The sequence below is a fragment of the Phocoena phocoena genome, chromosome 18 (assembly GCF_963924675.1).
Source record: "Phocoena phocoena chromosome 18, mPhoPho1.1, whole genome shotgun sequence".
Taxonomy (NCBI): Eukaryota; Metazoa; Chordata; class Mammalia; order Artiodactyla; family Phocoenidae; genus Phocoena; species Phocoena phocoena.
Genome location: NC_089236.1, coordinates 2647471 through 2666881, shown reverse-complemented (window position 1 = coordinate 2666881; position 19411 = coordinate 2647471).

Below are 19411 nucleotides of genomic sequence, written 5' to 3'. Positions count from 1 at the left end.
GCAAAGAACAGATGAGTTAATGAAAAAATAGACGGCAACATGCCAGATTTAAACCCAAATGGGCAGACTTGTAAAAAAAAATTATCTAAACAACTGAATTAAAAGTTAGAGATTGCTAAACTGAATAAAAATGCAAGGTCTGTAAGTATGTGGAAATCAAACGATACCCAACGTACTGTTGATAATGAAAACACAATATATAATAATTTGTAAGGTGCAGTTTAAGTAGTATTTAGAGGTATTATACAGGCTAGAAAAAGAAGAACAAATGAAACCCAAAGTAGAAGGAAGGAAAAAAAATAAGGACTAGAGCACATATTCATACATTAGGAATCAACCGAACGGTAGAGAAAATAAGAGTAAGCACAAGCTATCTTCTGTAATTATCAGTATAATCTACAAATCTCTAGCTAGAGTGGTTGAGAAAAAAAGACAAATTACTAATGTTAGGAATGAGAGTGGGTCATCATATGGATCATGCAGATATTAAAAGGATAATGAGATATTGTGGACAACTTTATGTCAATAAATTAAAAAACTTTAAATGGACAAATCACTCAAAAGACACAAACTACCAACACGATTCAAGAGGAAACAGAAAATATGAATAGGCTATGCTTATTAAATATTTTAATCTGTGGTTAAATCTCTCGATAAAGAAAATTCCAGACTCAGATAGTTTTGGACTGCTGAATTCTACCCGAAGTCTTTCTATCAACCTTTGAGAAAATACAGAAATGAATACTTCTTAATTTTATGATGTAAGTATTGCCCAGATACCAAATCCAGAGAATGACATTACAAGAAAAAAGCCATTTACAAAGATATATTGTGAACACAGAGGCAAAAAGTCCTTAGCAAATGTTAGCCAATCAAGCACATTAATACATGAAGTGGACAGTGCACCATGGTTAAGTGGGTTTCCTGCTGGGAATCTAAGGATGGCTAAAGGTCATCAAGATACTTCACCATATTAACAGAATACACATAACTTCCAGATAATCTCAGTGCATGCAAGGAAAAGTATTTGACAAAATGCAACACCCGCTAATAGTAAATACTCTAAACAAACTAGGAATAAAAGGGAACTTCCTCCATCCGGTAATCTGTGAAAAACCTAGCATTAACAACATACTTAATGGACAAAGACTGAACATTTTCTCTCTAAGACTGGGAGGAAGGCAAGGATGCCTGTCTCCCCACTTGAGCTCAACATCGCCAAAAAAGAAAGAAGAGAAGGAAGGAAGGCAGGATGGAAGGAAGAAATACAAATTAAGAGGAAGTAGTAAAACTGTCTTTGAACAACACCATTTACAATGACATCAAAACCATGAAGTGCCTAGCAATAAATTTAACAAAATATTGTAAAATCTGGTCATTGGAAACTGAAAAACATTGCTGTGCGAGGGCTGCCCTGGTGGCGCAGTGGTTGAGAGTCCGCCTGCTGATGCAGGGGACACGGGTTCGTGCCCCGGTCCGGGAAGTCCCACATGCCACGGAGCGGCTGGGCCCACGAGCCATGGCCGCTGAGTCTGCGCATCCGGAGCCTGTGCTCCGCAACGGGAGAGGCCACAACAGTGAGAGGCCTGCGTACCACAAAACAACCCAAAACCACCACCACCAACAAAACATTGCTGTGAGAAACGAAAGAATATCTGAACAAATAGATACACTGTGTTTATAGACTGGAATACTCAATATATTTTTTTCAAGTATTAACTGTGGTAAAATACACTTAACAAAATTTACCATCTTAACCATCTTTCAATGTACAGTAGCGCTAAGTATATTCACATTGCCATGCAACCGATCTCCAGAACGTTTTCATCTTGCAAAACTGCAACTCCGTACTCACTAAACAATGTAAGCAAACAACCCCTCCCAATAAACTTCTCTCATATCCTTGACCAGAATGAGTAACATCCCTACCCTTAAACCATCAGTGGCAAAGGTGACTGGGATCACCGTGATGTCATAGGCAATCAAAGGTAACCACCTGGGCCTAGGAGAGCCCACCTTTCCTGAGCATGCTGGGAGCCTCCTGAACAGACAGGGTTCTTTGCAAGGAAGGTGAGGGAATGGATATCGGGTGGGCCAGCAGCAGCAGCGCCTGCAAAGGAAGTCTGGACCATCAGAGCCCTTGTTTAAAGAGTCTCGTGGGAGACACGACATGATAGGGAAACATCCCGCAGATGACCACAACCAAAGCTTTGTTTGAACTGATGAGCTCTAGCAGGCTTTGTGCTTAAGGGAGGACCTTAAAATGCTTGCATGTCTTGAAGCAGAGCCTTTAAAATCCAATGTGCTCCCCCACTGATTTGCTAAACTTTTATAATAAATTAAACACTACTACTTTTCCTCACCACCATGTTCTGTGTTAGAAGTTTCTTCAGGTAGAACTTTTCCTTAACTTGTACTTTATGACCTCAGCTTTATCTCTTGTATCTTCCAAGAAATTAGGAAAATTCATTTGTTTCTCTGAAAGGTTATATCTCTCCCTTTCTTTTTCTCTCTTCCCTTCTGTCAATTTCTCAAACAATTAAGCACATCCTGTATGCAAGACTGTGGAGAATAAACAGTAAAATCCTGACCTTAAGGAAATCATAGTCATATTGGCTGATGTGTAAGGTTTAAATAGAGGAAATAAGGCTAGAAATGTTGGCTGGAACTGCAACACGAATGTCATGTATGCCCACTGTCACACTCGCCCCTCAAGACTTTTTTTCTTTAATTGAAGTGTAATCAATTAACAATGTTGTGTTAGTTTCAGGTGTACAGCAAAGTGATTCAGCTATACATATATATATATATATTTCTCAAGTTCTTATAGGTTATTACAAAATATTGAGTAGAGGTCCCTGTGCTATGCAGTAGGTCTTTGTTGTTTATCTGTTTTATATATAGTAGTGTGTATATTCTAATCCCAGACTCCTAATTTATGCCCCCTCTTCCCCTCTGGTAACCATAATTTGTTTTCCATGGCTATGAGTCTATTTCTGTTTTGTAAATAAGTTCATTTGTACCTTTTTTTTAGATTCCACATATAAGCGATACCATATGGTATTTGTCTTTCTCTGTCTGATTTACTTCACTTCGTATAATAATCTCTAGGTCCATCCAGGTTTCTGCAAATGGCATTATTTCATTCTTTTCCATGGCTGAGTAATATTCCATTGTATGTATATACCACATCTTCTTTATCTGTTCATCTGTGGATGGACATTTAGGTTGCTTCCATGTCTTGGCTATTGGAAATAGTGCTGCTATGAACATTGGAGCGCATGTACCTTTTCGAATTATGGTTTTCTCTGGATATATATAAGCCCAGGAGTGGGATTGCAGGATTATATGTTGGCTCTATTTTTAGTTTGTTAAGGAAACTCGCACTGCTCTCCATAGTGGCTGAATCCCCTCAAGTCTTACTGTTTTATTTCTTTTTAACAAATGTTAACTCTTAGAAATATTTGAGATTTAAAGAAAAATTATGAAGATATTAAAAAGATTTCCCATATACCTCTTACCCAGTTTCCCCTATCATTAATATCTTACATTAGTATGGTACATTTGTCACAATGAACGAATCAATATCGATGCACTGTTATTGAAGTCCATACTTTAGACAGATTTCCTTAGTTTTTCCTAATGTCTTCTTCTGTTGCAGGAGCCCATCGAGGACACGTCACATTTAGTCCTCATGGTGCCTTAGTCGATCCTGGTCTTTGACAGTTTCTCAGATGTTCCTTATTCTTGCTGACCTGGACATCTGAGGAGCACTAATCAGGTATTTTGTGGTCCGTCCCTCTGATGGGATCATCTAATGTTCTTCTCACGATTAGACCAGGGCTATGGGCTTTGGGGAGGAAGACCACAGAGGTGAAGTGCCCTTTTCACCATATCGTATGAAATCAAGGGCATGTGCTGTCAGCATGGTTTATGACTGTTGATGTTGCCCAGGGTCGCCTGGCCAAGGTCGTGTTTGTCACTCTCTCCCCTCCCCTTTCTGTGCTGTGCTCCTCAGAAGGAAGCTTGCTCTTCTTTTTTTTGTCAGTTAAATTAATCTGTGAAGCTGAGTGAGGACAAGGATGCTGCTGGTATCACACCAGGCTTTCTTTCTCCGAAGTCCTTCTAGGATGACACTGCCTCTTTGCTTTCTGCTTGGTGTCCAAGTCCCAAACGAGCCTTTCCTTTCTGCTGTGCAAGCAAGGCCAGCACTCTGAGACGTGCCGGGGGCCCCACTTCACCAAAAACACTGTTCTCAGGGCTGTGAGGTCATCTTCTCTCCTCCCTATCTGTCCTAAAAATTCCCTTTAGGAAGACACCTGGGCAGGGTTACATGGAATATGGTACGAACGGTGCCCCCTGCAATTGTGCGGTGTGATGAACCACAAAGGTGGAGATCTGTGTCCTAAAGGAAACCATTACAACGTCCCTGTGGTTTCTGGCATCAGGGCATGTGCCCTTTCTCACATTGTCATATGTTCTGGGAAAGCAAAGAGAGCACCTCCCCTGCCTCGAGGTCTGTGCAGGCCTCACGGAGGAAGGGTGGGGACCACGGGGCAGGGAGCGGGTGGTGGGGAGTCCCCAGAGCCAGGAAGGAGGAGGGGTGAGGGAGGAGCCGGAGTCTGGGTGAGTCGCTTTGGGCTGGGTGAGTCGCTTTGGGCTTGACTGAAAGCCAGGAGGGTATGGAAGCCAGGGCGCGTCAGAGATAGATGTTTCCAAAGAAATAAGTAGACAGTGGTATAACTGCTTTAGAAAAGAGAAGCCTTACGGAGACTGCATGATAATAATAGCTAAGGTTTACTTGTGTGCTTATTATGACGTGGCTTAACTTGGTGGTTCTCAAAGTTTTGTGTGCATCAGAACCACGTGGACGGCTTATGATTTAGTGGGTCTGGGCAGGGCCAGAAAATGTGCATTTCAAATAGTTCTCAGGTGATGCTGCTACCAGATTGCGGACCACACTTTGAAAACCACTGATTTAACTAATTTACTTCTGACAAATACCTGTGAGGGAGATGCAATTATTACTCCCATGCTACACACAAGGAAACAGAGAGATTGAATCAAATGGCTACACTCCCACCTTCCAGTGGTAAGGCTGAATATGAACCCAGGCTGTCGGACTCTGGTTCTGGATTTTAAATGCTACACCACCCAGTGTCCTATATAATTAGCTCCACCACGGAAATCTTATCCACCTAAGACAGCATCCTGGCAGACTTACTGTCATCTATTATAGTTTTAAAGATATTATCCCCCAAAGGCAGCAAATATTTGAGAGTTAGTGAAATAAGCTACATATATTGGCAAAATCTAGGTTAAACACAAAAGAAAGCAAAACCAGTCATTGTAAGAACTGTCTTTCAAAGCAATTAAGTTAGATACTAAAGAAGGTAGAAGTTAACATAATAGGTAGGTAAACCTTATAAAACCTTCAAATCTTTCTGGAATTTCAAGGTTTAACCCTGAATGTGGATTACTGTTTGCACTGAATCATAAAACTTTTAAAATCTATTTACGGTTTTCTCTTCTGGCTTGCTGCTAGGCAGAGCTGGTCAAAACATGTTATATAAACACGACAGAAAACATTTCCAAGTTAAATTTAGTTGTTATGGAGCCTACAGTTTAAGGCAGAGTGGGCAGATGGAACACAAGTCAGATCTAATGATGACCGTGGTTGCTCACCTCAATGACATCTGATACCCTCTAAATGGCTACAGTTGCTCTTAAGACCTTAAAACCAGAGTAAAGACAATATTAATCTATAGTCAAGTCAGTTCAGAAAATGAAGAGAAAAAATACATCCAGACCAGAATGTCTAAAATTACATGGGTCTTCTGAAAACCCTCTGCAAGCCTGCATTCCCCACAATCTTGTCAAAGGGAAGAGCAAGTGAAGGGACGGATGTACATGCAACCATGGAGTTATTTCTCAGCATCAGCAGCAGGTGAGAAGAGAAAGGCAATAAGCATCACCCTTATGCATTTTCTCTGCGTCACAAGATTGGGAAAACTCCCCTAGTCGTGGCTTAGAGACAGGTGTGTGGTGGTCAGGAAGGTGTCAATCTCACACAACGACATTCTTTTGCGGGGGGGGGGGGGGCGCTGTCCCCTGCACTGCAGGATGTTCAGCCACACCCCTGACCTCTACCTGCTATAAGAGAGTAGCAGCTGCTCCCAAGCCCCAGTCAAGATAATGCAAAGTATCTCCAGACATTGCAAATGTCCCCTGGGAGGCAAAAAGCCCCCTCGACTTGAGAACCGCTGATTTTGACCATTCATCCTCTTCTGTCTTAAAGCATTGCTACTAAGGGTGAGGCCGGCTTTACGGACCTTGGAAATAATTATTAAGTAATCCCTTTGATTTTTTTTTTCCCTCTGGATGAAACAACTTTAAATCAAAAGAGGTACCTTCCCCTACCTGTGGGCCCGTGTCTTCTGAACTGGAAGGATTGTTCGAGATCCCGTACTCTAGACTCACATTTCAGATTAGCCTCGTGAGAGAATATATTTGATCCAGTTCTGTAAGAGGATGGATAGAAAACATGGTTCAAAACTGTTTGAAAAGGGAAATAATGAATGACAGAAGAAAGATGGCTGTTTCTGGTCCCCTGAGAAAAGCAACACTGTGATTAGGTGACGGCAGAGGTGGACGGGCCCCAGCAGGAGCCCCAGCAGGAGCCCCAGAAGCATTTGGCCGGTTTCCACGAACTCAGGAACTCCATTTGCTAGTTGCTTCCCTGTGAGTAGACACGGGCAGCCTGCCTTTCAAGGAGCAGCTCAGAAAGGATCAAATCAGCAACATTGTGGAGTCGCTGAACTGAGGCAAAGACATTAGAGGAAAAAAAGACAGTGATGAGAGATTTCCGAGGTGCACAGAGCTCACTAGAGAGGACTTCTGTTCGTGATAGGAATGCAAGTCAGGAAAGAGGGAAAATAGACCAAGTCGGTGGACATTTCGTTTAGTCACAGGAGAGATATATTTGTGGGCCTGATGATGTGTCTATTATTCAACACTTTAAATGAATCCAATGTTAATCAGTGTTTAGCAAGAAATAAACCGCATGTTTCAACAAGCAGTCAGGAAACATGGACCGCACGCTTGCTCCCGGCAGGAGCGATGCTGGGGGCTGGGGTTCCGTGGTTTGCAGAGGACTCGGCCACTGTAACCAGAGAAAATGGCAGTGGTTTCATTAACTCTGTCCCCAGACTGGCATTTTCAGGCCTATATGTGGCAGAGTAACACTACAGCAAGTTCTTTTTGTTACTTTAGGTATACTGAATGCTTGTCACGTTTTAAAGGATTCTATTAGATCCAGGTTTCCAGCACTATTGATCTAGCTTTACAGTGACTGTGTAAATGGATGAGGAACTTCACCTGCCCCAGGACTGCATGACAAAAGAATTTTACAAAATTTTGATCAAGGATAACGGTGTGAAGTGGGAAAGAATGGCTTTTAGTAGGTCAGACAGATGACAACTCTGACACATATTAAGTTTAGATGTCTCTAAATCTCAGTATCTGCACCTGAGATGAGCATCACAGTAAGAACACTTGTGTTTGTTACCTCCATTCTAGGCTTGAACAAGTTAAATTGTAGGGAAGTGCTTTTGCAGACTATTAAGAACCATACTAACTCTATTTCGTACTATTTACAGCATAATAATATTATAGAGATCACATTTTTATTTTAAAAGCACCTGGACACCAAGCACTGTTAAGTCATATCCTAATTTTAATTATGAAAAACCATGATTATGAGAAAACTGAATGGGGTTCTCTACTTCTAGTGTTGTCTTAATCAGTTTGGCTGCTGTCACAGAATACCATCTACTGGGCAGCTTATAAACAGCAAACACTTATTTCTCACAGTGCTGGAGGCTGGGAAGTCCAAGATCAAGGCGCCAGCAGGCAGACTTGGAGTCCTGGTTCACGGACAGTCGTCTTTTAGCTGTAACATCACATGGTGGAAGGGGTGAGGGAGCTCCCTGTGGTCTCTTTTAAAAGGGCACTAATCCCATTCATGAGGGCCCCACCTTCATGGCCTCATCAACCCCAAAGGCCCACCTCCTAATACCCCCACTTGGGGGTCAGGACTTCAACATAGGGATCTGGGGGACACATTCAGTCTGCAGCAGACCTTTTAAGGTGAAAGTGGTACAGTGAGAGGTCTGTAAAATTCCCAGGTTGTGGTCCAGGAGGGAACTTCAGCAGCTTCTCCGTAGCCTTCTCACCCACACCCCTCCCTGGAGCCCATCACTGGGAGGGTGGCCCTTGCTCTGAAGGGATGAGCAGGTCCAGGTGAAGGTGAGAAGTGGAATCTGAGGGCAGAGGGCTGTGCTCTGAGAAAACGTTTTCTCTTAAGCCTGTGAGAATCCCTGTTCACAGTGGAACAGTTTGCCATGCCTGTGACCCTCACCCAGCTCCTTGCCAGGGGCAGAGTTACCCAAAAGGAGACAGACGTCTCAGGGCCACCCAAAGCCAGCCCTTCGCCACCAGCAAGCAGCACTACCTGGAGGAAAGATGTGCTTTGCATCCACAGACCTTGAAGTGGAATGAACTTGTATCTGTGTTCTACCCAATGCATTTATCCTTGATTCAGTATACACTTAAATCGACTCCACTATGTTCCTAGATATTCCTTGCACGTGTGTGGTATTTTAATCCCATTATTCTCTTTCAGCAGAATGGTCCTAGTGATTGCCCATGACAGGTAGTTTTTAAAATCTCAAGGATGGCAAGAATGGGCATAGCCGTCAAATAATCATAGAGTGTCTTTAAACAAAATGATGACAAAATAAACAAATCCATACATCAAAGCAGTGGAAAGATGAAACATTAAACGAACCAACTGTGCATTAGTAGAGAGCTTCAGAAGCCCTAAGTTGTATTTAGCTTTCATGAAAATGAGAATTATCACCACTGATTAAGGTAAGGTCCTGAGTGAGATGTTTCCTGCTGTTTTGGCAACATTATTTAGTTTTAATCCACAGCTACTAAATTACCATTTGCTTCTTTCTGAGGGAAGCAAACCTTCCCTGTACCATCTTGAACAATTCTGAGGTAATTTCCAGAAATGCTCAGCGAAATAACGTATGTTTACTGGAGCTTTCCAATAAGATTTGTCATAACCTTTAAATAGCACTGTCTTTGAAATGAAACAATTACGAGTGCCTCCAACGAAATGAAGAATGTGGTTATAAACAGCCCATTGGATGCGCGTCTGTAACGTCTGTCTGTTCTGTGATTTGGAGTTAATGGACTAAAGAGAAAAAAATCTCAGTTTTTAAATTCTTTAACTAGATGGAAGCTCTCTATTCAACACACACACACACACACACACTCACACACACTTCTATTAAGTACTCAATTTCATGTTACACTATGATAAATGCAGGAACCTCCTGGATCAGGTTTTAGCCTTATTACCATCATTTCCATTTTGTAGATGGGATAACTTGACCTAGACACTCAGTTTGTGCTGACAGAGCAGAGACCCTCTGAGAGGCTAGACTCATCTCCTGGAGCAGACCCCACTCAGAGCCCTTTCTGTGCTGGGTGATGGCGGGGCCCCAGCTTGCAGCGTATCCTGGGTCCCCTGAGGCCCTGGTTTGGCTCCCCCGCTGGCTGGCCGCAGCCAAAACAAAATCACTTCAGGACTTGAAAGGATCTGCCTGGTCCACACGGAACTTCAAAAGACACCCCAGATAGCAGCGCCTTAATGGATGCTAATGGCTCTGACCTTAACTGATTAAATCCAGTCTGGGCTATCTGGCCCCTGCAGGTATTAGAGGAAAAGGCTTTTAGAGAGACAATAACTTCCATTTTCCCTGCGCTGAGCTTTCCTTTCATAAATGAGTAAATGGAACTCCCCGTGCTGTCTGAGCCAAAGCGAGCGCCTGGTGCCTCTGAGGCAAGCTCGCCCGTAGGTGGCTGTTCTTCCTGGTCAGGAAGTCAAGAGACCACAAGGAGGTATGACTTGCTGTGTGTCCTGCCTCTGTGTCCTCAACGCTCTACTCACTGCTTCGCCTTGTAACGTGACTTCTGCCCTGTCCTGACAACTACTGACCACTGAACACCATTTCGGCGTCTGTCCTCTCCCCCCACTGCCCCATCACTCTGGCCTGGGTGCTGGAAACTGGCTGCCTCCAGGGCAGGTGGGATTTGTCTGCCCCACAGAGCGTTGGCCATCACATTTTTATTTTCTGAACTGGAGTTAGTTGCTGAATATTTACACGCGCATCTGCATTCTGGCTTTCCTTCAGAACTCAGAAGACTTGGATCTACTGAGCCCACGTCCCCTGCAGGCTGGCCCCCCATAATGAGGCCACGGTCCTTCCCCCAACCCCTAACCGGTGTATCTCCCAGCCAACTTCACGTGTCCTGGCACCCACAGCGTTTGTGTTTTCCTTCCCTCTCCTGTGCCTCTCTCGGCCTGATACCACTGACCTCTTTTTTCTAAATCTCTTCTCTTGTCTCATCCGAGGCAGCACTCTCCAGCTACCTCTCCTTCTGTGCCCGATTTTCACTGCTTTCCCCACTTTCTCTTACCTTTAAATGTAGGCGTCCCCTAAAGGGGAGATTTACCCTTGGTCTTCTGTTTCCTCTCTCTTTTCACCCTCCCTGGGAACCTCGTACATCTCTGCGATTTAAATTAGCAGCACTCTAAAGACGATGTTTATATCCCTTTGTCAATTCAGCCAAATACGGTGTAAAAAAAAAAAAAAAAAAAAAAAAGATGAAAACAAGACATGTTACTTTCCTTAAGGAGCTCAGTAAGTTACACGTATAAACAAATACAGTGCAATTTGATAAATACAATAGTGTCCACAGAGGGGGCAGCTACATTTTGAGGACTGAGTGGAGATTCACCATGCGAATAATAGTAGAGGGTAAATCTTATAGGTTTTGTTTCTCCTGTGTTTTGGGAAGCATTTGAAACTGCTTACTCTGTACCTCTATTTGGGTATTCCACTAGTGACCAAATTAAACACATCCAAATCCGATCCCGTCTTAGTCACACACATCCTCTTCCTCCAAACATGGGTTTTTTCTTGTCCTAGTCTCTAGCACCCCATTCTCCTGACAATCTAACCTTAGAGACGTCATCCTTGAGGCTTCACTCAGATATCCAACCCTGTCGAATTCTGAGATCCTCCCTTTAAGTATCTCTTAAATCCACCCCTTCCAGTTTTAGGTCACCTTTGTGTCCTCCCAGCCTACGATGACCTTAGCAGCCCTGCCTGGCCTCCCACTTGTGCACCTGCTGTCTAACCCGCCTGGAGCCCAGATCTGAAGGTGTAACTCTAAACTCAGCACATGCCGGGTCCCCCTTTGCAATGTTTTACACGTGTTAACTTAGTTAATCCTCACTACAACTGGACTAGGTGGGACTAACGACTATCCACCTGTAACTGGTCCAAGCAGACAGGTCCAGTAGATAAGAGACTGGGGTTCAAGCCAGTTTCTAGGGCCCACCACCACTCACCACCCTGTGTTGTCTGAGCACATCCTTGCTGAAAAGCCACCACGAATCCCCTTTGCCTCTGAATCCTGTCTCGGCTTTGTAGAGCCTTGGAGGCTCTTGACAACCTGGCTCTCAACCGGCTCTTTCATTTCCTTCTCTTCTCGGTTTTCTTGGGGAGTTTGTCCTGAGGACTCAGCATTAACACATGTGACACGCTTGCAACAATGCCTAGTGCTTAGGAAGGGTACTGCTGAGTCCTGGGGGCACACGGGGCACTTGTCGAATTCTGAGGATCCGTGTCTAAATGCCTCTTGAATCCACACCCCCTACCCTTTTCAATTCAGTGCTACTGATGGTCTCTGCTCTGCTCCCTCGCCAAGTGCAGTTGCAGTAGGAGTCAACTGCTGGTCCCCTCTTCTCAGTTTGGGCCATTCTGCACCTCCGGCTGATATGAATGCCGTTATCCTCAGATGCACGGACCCCCCCCAGCCCCCGTCCGGTCTCCAGCCTGCCCTCTGCCAGAAAGACCTCTCCCTTGTCTGTTTCTAGACCACTCTGTTTATGCCTCTGAGATAGGCTTGCCCCGTTCTACTTCTTAGCAGAAGTGTGTGTACATTCTTAATCTTTTCCCTTTTCAAGATAATAAACTCTTTGAGGACTGAGAGCATTACTTTTTCATTTTTTTCTTTCCTGGAGCTAAATTCAGTGACTTGTATTTGGTTTATACTTAATAAATACGTACTGAATAATTTGGCTAATATGATAAGTGATAGGTGGTCTCTGCTATCACCTGGATCGCTCATTTGATAAACTTAGTGCAAAAGTTGAGTACAAAAATTAGGCACAAGTAGAATCAGCAATAAAAAGGATAAAACATAGATCAAACATCTACATTCTCAAGTGTGATATCAGGACATATTAGGATCAACACATGTCTTAAGGTCAGACAACTGCCAGTATGATGAGAGTCAATGGGATAATGTGAATCCATAAAACACATGCCATCTAACACAAGTTCACAGGATTATACAGAAAACCTATAAATAAAAACTGCATTCATGGAGCATATAAAGTTCTGTGTTTGGTTAGAATTAGGGGGATGAATCTGAGCTGCTCTACATCCTTGTGAAAAGTAAGTGCACAAAAACACAGCCATAGCTAAATAAAGTGGGGTTCGTCTGGGAACCTGCGAGCCCTGGAGGCTGGGGGCGGGACATTGTTCGGGTCCCCTGTGCAGTTCCCTTAGGGGCAGAGGAAGGTGGCAGAGCAAAGGAAGGGAGGAAGCGGGGTTGAGCGAGTTGCCTGGAGCCAGCCCACTGGGAGCGCTGGAATGCAGGTGCAGATAAGGGAAGAGAGCTGCCTGGGAACTGAGCCTCAGCTTTGAAGCTGAAGGGGCAGGTCTTGGGCATGGTCCAGCTGGCAGTGAGATCACGTAAGGCCTGTCTAGGTTACCCAAGGATATCTCTGGCTATCACAGAAGAGTGGGGAATGAGGGGAAATTTGTCTTCTCTCCTACTTGAATCTGGGTGCTGAGTCCTCTGTTGAAAGGAAACAGATTATTCCCAGGCAGCCAGCTGTCTCTGTGACATAGGGCAGAATGTCCAGTCTTTCTAGTAATTTAAAACTGGGGTGCATTTTAAAGTGAACTGTGTGCGTGTGTGTGTGTGTTTCTGGGAGGGGGACCTTCTCCAGTCAGCATCCCTGTGACAGCGTGTCCTCAGCAGCTAAGGAGGACCACAGCATTGAGCGTCACATTCAACCTGTGGCCTTGCTCAGACCTGAAAACTAGAGTCTGTAACCTAAGATCAAATTAGCATTTATGGATCAGTATATGAAAAGAAACACATTGGGAGACCCAACTGGATTTTGGATTTAAGTCCTGGAACTATCCCTTAGTAGCTGTTTTTCTGAAGTTTGTGGAAGTCCACAGCACAGTGCCTGGTACAGTGAATAAGAATTAAATTTGGGTCTAGTTTATTCTTTTTTCTTGAGTGCTTACAATTCATTCGACTTCCCCTGTGCCCTCTCTTGTCACGTGGCCAAAATAAGTAAATAAATAAATAAATTGAGGCATGGAACAGTAAGGAAGTTGAAGGAGATCATATAGGAAATAATCAAGCAGATTTTAAACTATTCAAAATGTCTACGATCAAATTCTTTACATTTTTAACTGGTTTTGTTTGTTCTCCACAACACATCCCATGGATCACTATTTCTGTCACTAAATAATCATAGTCATTTGCTTCGGACCAGTTTTGGTGGTGCAGAATCTCATCTCTGATTGGAAGCAGAGAATGAGGTGGAGCAACGGAAACAGAAGCTTAGTAGACAGAGTCCATCAGACCTAGGGACCCCAATCTCATCTGGGGCCCTCCAGGTGAGGTGAGAAGAAGGAGTCACGTCACAAATAACCTGCCTCTCTTGGGAATGGCTAATGGTCTTGGGCTGGGCTGGTTATCAACCTCAAGGAGCTGGAGAAAGCAGAGGAAATGCGATGAGAGCTGATGAGTATGAAATTTGTCATGATGGCCAAAATGGATCAACTCTGTGTCCAACCAAAGGTGTGGAATTAGCAAGGTGGTTGGGTGGGAAGGGGTGATGTATTAGGGGAGTAGCACCTGCCGAGGTTACAGAAGGAGCTCCACCAGCAGGGTCCATGTGTACCTAAGCTCCCAACTTGAGACGTCCTTTTGTTTTTCTGGAACCATCTCTACGATATGGTTTTTGCACCACCTGCTGGCAAAGAACAGTGATCCCACCTCACTGAAGGAAGGTACGCATTTATTTAAACCAACAGTGAGCAAGGAACTGGGGAGATCAAAATCGACTTTGTTTATTGGAAACACGTAGCGACCACTGGTAAACGGCATCCCATTCCTTGTCACCACCTTGTTAACAAGTTTTAAATTGTGCCAGGTGATACACACAGGTGTTTTCTTTCTGAAAGTGTCATAATAATATAAGGTTATTCTGGATTAAGTTAGTGGGAAAGGAGGCATTAGTTTCAGTGATTAAGAAGGACGGTCTATCTAGTACATCTGTCTAAAACACAGACTAATCTTTTTTTAGAAAGCATTTTCAGGCTACCCACCACTTAAAAATGCTGAAGCAACATAATTTACATATTTGTTTATTGCCAAGGAACCGTTTAGATTTTTGTGATTGAGTAACACTTCTGGAACAATCCAAGAGTATCATTTTCCACCTAGAGCTTCGGAGTGGCTTTCCTGGGTGAGACTGTGGAGAACATATTGAGACATTTTCATTGTGCTCTTTTTGCCACTTTGGAAGGAATGTGGCTTTTCTTTCTTTCTTTTAATTTTTTTCTCCTTAGTGATGAGACATCCGAGCTAAATTAATAGGGGGTCAAGCAGGCTGAAGCCTTCACCCATAACTGTTTCAGATTCAACTCATCGCCACCCCTGCTCTTTGATGCAAGAGCATCTCCAGCTGGAAGCCTGGGCTGAGGTAGGCGGCTGGAGTGTAGACAGAGCTGCAGGTGCACCTGGAGTTCGGAGCAGGAGAATCTCTCCCTCCTGACTCCACATACAAACCCTTATTTTATACGAGGGAGAAGTGGTTGATGAGCAGATGTGGTAGAACTCATACGCTTTTCTGTAGCGGGACAGCCATTCCATTCCCTGTTAGCTGCACGGAATAATTGGAACAAACTTCTTTGTTCTCTGCATACATTTTTGTGGACTTGTTTTGATTTTGTAAATGTCTCAAACTCCTCCCATCTCGTCCTTGGTCTCTCCTTTACCTGTTCCATCCACTCCAGCCCATCCTGTTCCTCTTCAACTCAGCATTTATTGAATTGTTACCACAGAGAGCGACTGTATTTAGAAGACACCCAGGGATGTACAAAGTGAAGTGAAGATGAGGTTCATGTCCTCAAAGAACCTCACACTTAACCGTGCCCAAATCTCTTTAGTACACGATATCATCCCCTGCAGAGGAACAGTTAAATAGAATGTCCCTGGAATGTTGAGAGAGGCCGAGTACTTTGGCTGAGTGAATTAGAGAAGGACTTAGAAAATAAAAACACGCAAAAATACTTAAAAGGAAATCTGTACCTCGAATCCTCATTTTTTTCCCTTTTAACTGGCTTCCTTCTATCTCTCTGTTTTTGTTTTTTTTTTTCCTAATGAAAGTATCTTTTCCAGACTCTAATTCTTATCTGTTCATGTCACTGGTTTTCTTCTCCTGAGGCACAGGCCCAGGAGGGTGGGCATTTAATAGACTCTGTTAAACTCTCTTTGGGTGGGTACAAAATATTTCAGTGGCCTTTTGAAAAGAATGGATCAATGGTTTTAATCCGCAGAAGCAGGAGATGTGAATGATAAGTATTGTTCCAAATGCTGTCTCCACTGGGAAGTAAGCTCTACAGCTCTGTTTGCTATTTTGAAGTGGCATCTGGAAAAATACTTTTGATCTAATATTGACGCCGTCTTCTCTGGCTTAAGTTGTTCCACATGGCACCAAATGCACAGAATGTGTCTGGGAGGCGATTTCAAAGACCGAGGAATTGAATCCATGCATGGTGGCAGCATCAGTGTCTTCCAGGCTCTCACAGCCCTTTTGTTTTCCAAGTAAATCCACGAAACAGATGTGACTAAGGGATATTGAAGAGATTGCCAGTGTAAAGTGAGCTAGCCATGTTACAATAAAAGCACAAGGGGCTTCCTTCGGAAATGATGCCTTGGTTTGTAGTTTTAGATCTTGTTTAGATCAACTGCAATTCCGTCAGAAGTAAATGAAGTCATACTTAGTGCCTTTTAAAACGAAGGAACTAATATAAAAGGTGATGGTATTTTGCAATAGCTTATACAAATCTGAACAAGGCAAGGTGGTGGAGAATCCCAATAGTTTTCTGACACAGAAGTTACATAATTGCAGGGAACATATTTTCTCTCAAGATATATGTTATATTCCTAATCAATTAGAAATTCTCAGATCAAATAAAATCTTAACTGACTTTAAATGAATGAAAAAATTGTTTAAGGAAAGAAATATAAGAAGATTTTAATTTTTTCAAAATGTTTACATTCCAAATAACTCATCATTAGAGAATAAATATATAGTCTGTTAATTGATAAATGTAAGTTAGCCTAAGACATGAGACTATGAAATAGGGTGATCTGCTCTAAATGCTTAAAAAAAGCTAATATTGTTGTCTAATTATATTTTGGGGTATAGTTTGGTTTAGTTTTGTGAAATACCTATCATCTGGCTTATTTTTTCTTCCAAAGGGGTTTCTTATCTGACAAAGGACTGGCTGATCTTTTCATTTTAGATGTAGAATTGCCATTCACCTCTTCTCTGGAGAAGGGTTTGGACTAGTTGGCTTCCAGAAACGCATTCTTGCTCTGTCATTCTCAGTTGCAGAAGAAACCTTGCAGAGCTGGCCACATAAGAATATCAGACAGACTTTGCTCTATTCCACTAACAGAGAGCCATCAATTCTAAATGTCTGCTCTACTCCACTAACAGAGAGGCATCAATTCTAAATGTTTGCTCTACTCCACTAACAGAGAGGCATCAATTCTAAGTGAGTGCTTTTATAAAAGATGGGTCCTGCCCACGCTGCTCTTTCAAGGTGATCCATCACCTCCAAGCTGGGCACAGTCCTACCACCTCAGAGGATGCCCTGGGGGCCCCGGCAGGCAGGGCCACGCCCACCCCTGACCACTCTCACTGCCAGTCTCAGCCTTCAGTTCTGCGGGGTCCCTGGCAGATCCTCAATTAAAAAGATATGTGCTGAGATTGGTTCAAGATGGCAGAGTAGAAGGACGTGCCCTCACTCCCTCTTGTGAGAGCACTGGAATCACAACTAACTGCTGTACAATCATCGACAGGAAGACACTGGAACTCACCAAAAAAGACGCCCCACATCCACAGACAAAGGAGAGGCCACAACGAGGCAGTAGGAGGAGTGCAATCACAATAAAATCAAATCCTATGACTGCTGGGTTCTGGAGAACACTTATACCACAGAAGTCTACCCGCTGGAGTGAAGGTTCTGAGCCCCACGTCAGGCTTCCTAACCTGGAGATCCAGCAACGAGAGGAGGAATTCCTAGAGAATCAGACTTTGAAGGTTAGCAGGATTTGACTGCAGGACTTCGACAGAACTGGGGGAAACAGAGACTCCACTCTTGGAAGGTACACACAAAGTGGTGTGCACATCAGAACCCAGAGTGACCCCATGGGAGACTGACCCAGACCTACCTGCTAGGGTTGGAGGGTCTCCTGCAGAGGTGGGGGGTGGCTGTGTCTCACTGTGAGGACAAGGACACTGGCAGCAGAAGTTCTCGGAAGTACTCCTTGGCGTGAGCCCTCCCAGAGTCCACCATTGGCCCCACCAAAGAGCCCGGGTAGGCTCCAGTGTTGGGTTGCCTCAGGCCAAACAACCAACAGGGAGGGAAGGAAGCCCCACCCACCAGCAGACAAGCGGATTAAAGTTTTACTGAGCTCTGCCCACCAGAGCAACAGCCAGCTCTACCCACCACCAGTCCCTCCCATCAGGAAGCTGGCACAAGCCTCTTAGAAAGCCTCATCCACCAGAGGGCTGACAGCAGAAGCAAGAAGAACTACAATCCTGCAGCCTGTGGAACGAAAACCACATTCACAGAAAGACAGACAAGATGAAAAGGCAGAGGGCTATGTACCAGATGAAGGAACAAGATAAAACCCCAGAAAAACAGCTAAATGAAGTGGAGACAGGCAACCTTGCAGAAGAAGAATTCAGAATAATGATAGTGAAGATGATCCAGGACCTCGGAAAAAGAATGGAGGCAAAGATCAAGAAGATGCAAGAAATGTTTAACAAAGACCTAGAAGGATTAAAGAACAAACAAACAGACATGAACAATACAATAACTGAAATGAAAAATACACTAGAAGGAATCAATAGGAGAGTAACTGAGGCAGAAGAACGGATAAGTGACCCGGAAGACAGAATGCTGGAATTCAATGCAGTGGAACAGAACAAAGAAAAAAGAAATGAAATGAAGACAGAAATGAGACCTCTGGGACAACATTAAACACAACAACATTCGCATTATAGGGGTCCCAGAAGGAGAAGAGAGAGAGAAAGGACCCGAGAAAATATCTGAAGAGATTACAGTCGAAAACTGTCCTAACATGGGAAAGGAAATAGCCACCCAAGTCCAGGAAGCACAGAGAGTCCCATATAGGAAAAACCCAAGGAGAAACGTGCCGAGACACACAGTAATCAAATTGACAAAAATTAAAAGCAAGGAAAAATTATTGAAGGCAGCAAGGGAAAAATGAAAAATAACATACAAGGGTACTCCCATAAGGTTAACAGCTGATTTCTACAAGAAACTCTACAAGCCAGAAGGGAGTGGCATGACATATTTAAAGTGATGAAAGGGAAGAATCTACAACCAAGATTACTCTACCCGGCAAGGATCTCATTCAGATTCAATGGAGAAATCAAAAGCTTTACAGACAAGCAAAAGCTAAGAGAATTCAGCACCACCAAACCAGCTCTACAACAAATGCTAAAGGAACTTCTCTAAGTGGGAAACACAAGAAAAGAAAAGGACCGACAAAAAACAACCCCAAACAATTAAGAAAATGGTCATAGGAACATACATATTGATAATTACCTTAAATGTGAATGGATTAAATGCTCCAACCAAAAGACACAGGCTCGCTGAATGGATACAAAAACAAGACCCATATATATGCTATCTACAAGAGACCCACTTCAGACCTAGGGACACATACAGACTGAAAATGAGGGGATGGAAAAAGATATTCCATGCAAATGGAAATCAAAAGAAAGCTGGAGTAACAGTACTTATATCAGATAAAATAGACTTTAAAATAAAGTATGTTACCAGAGACAAGGAAGGACTCTACATAATGATCAAGGGACCAATCCAAGAAGAAGATATAACAATTACAAATATAT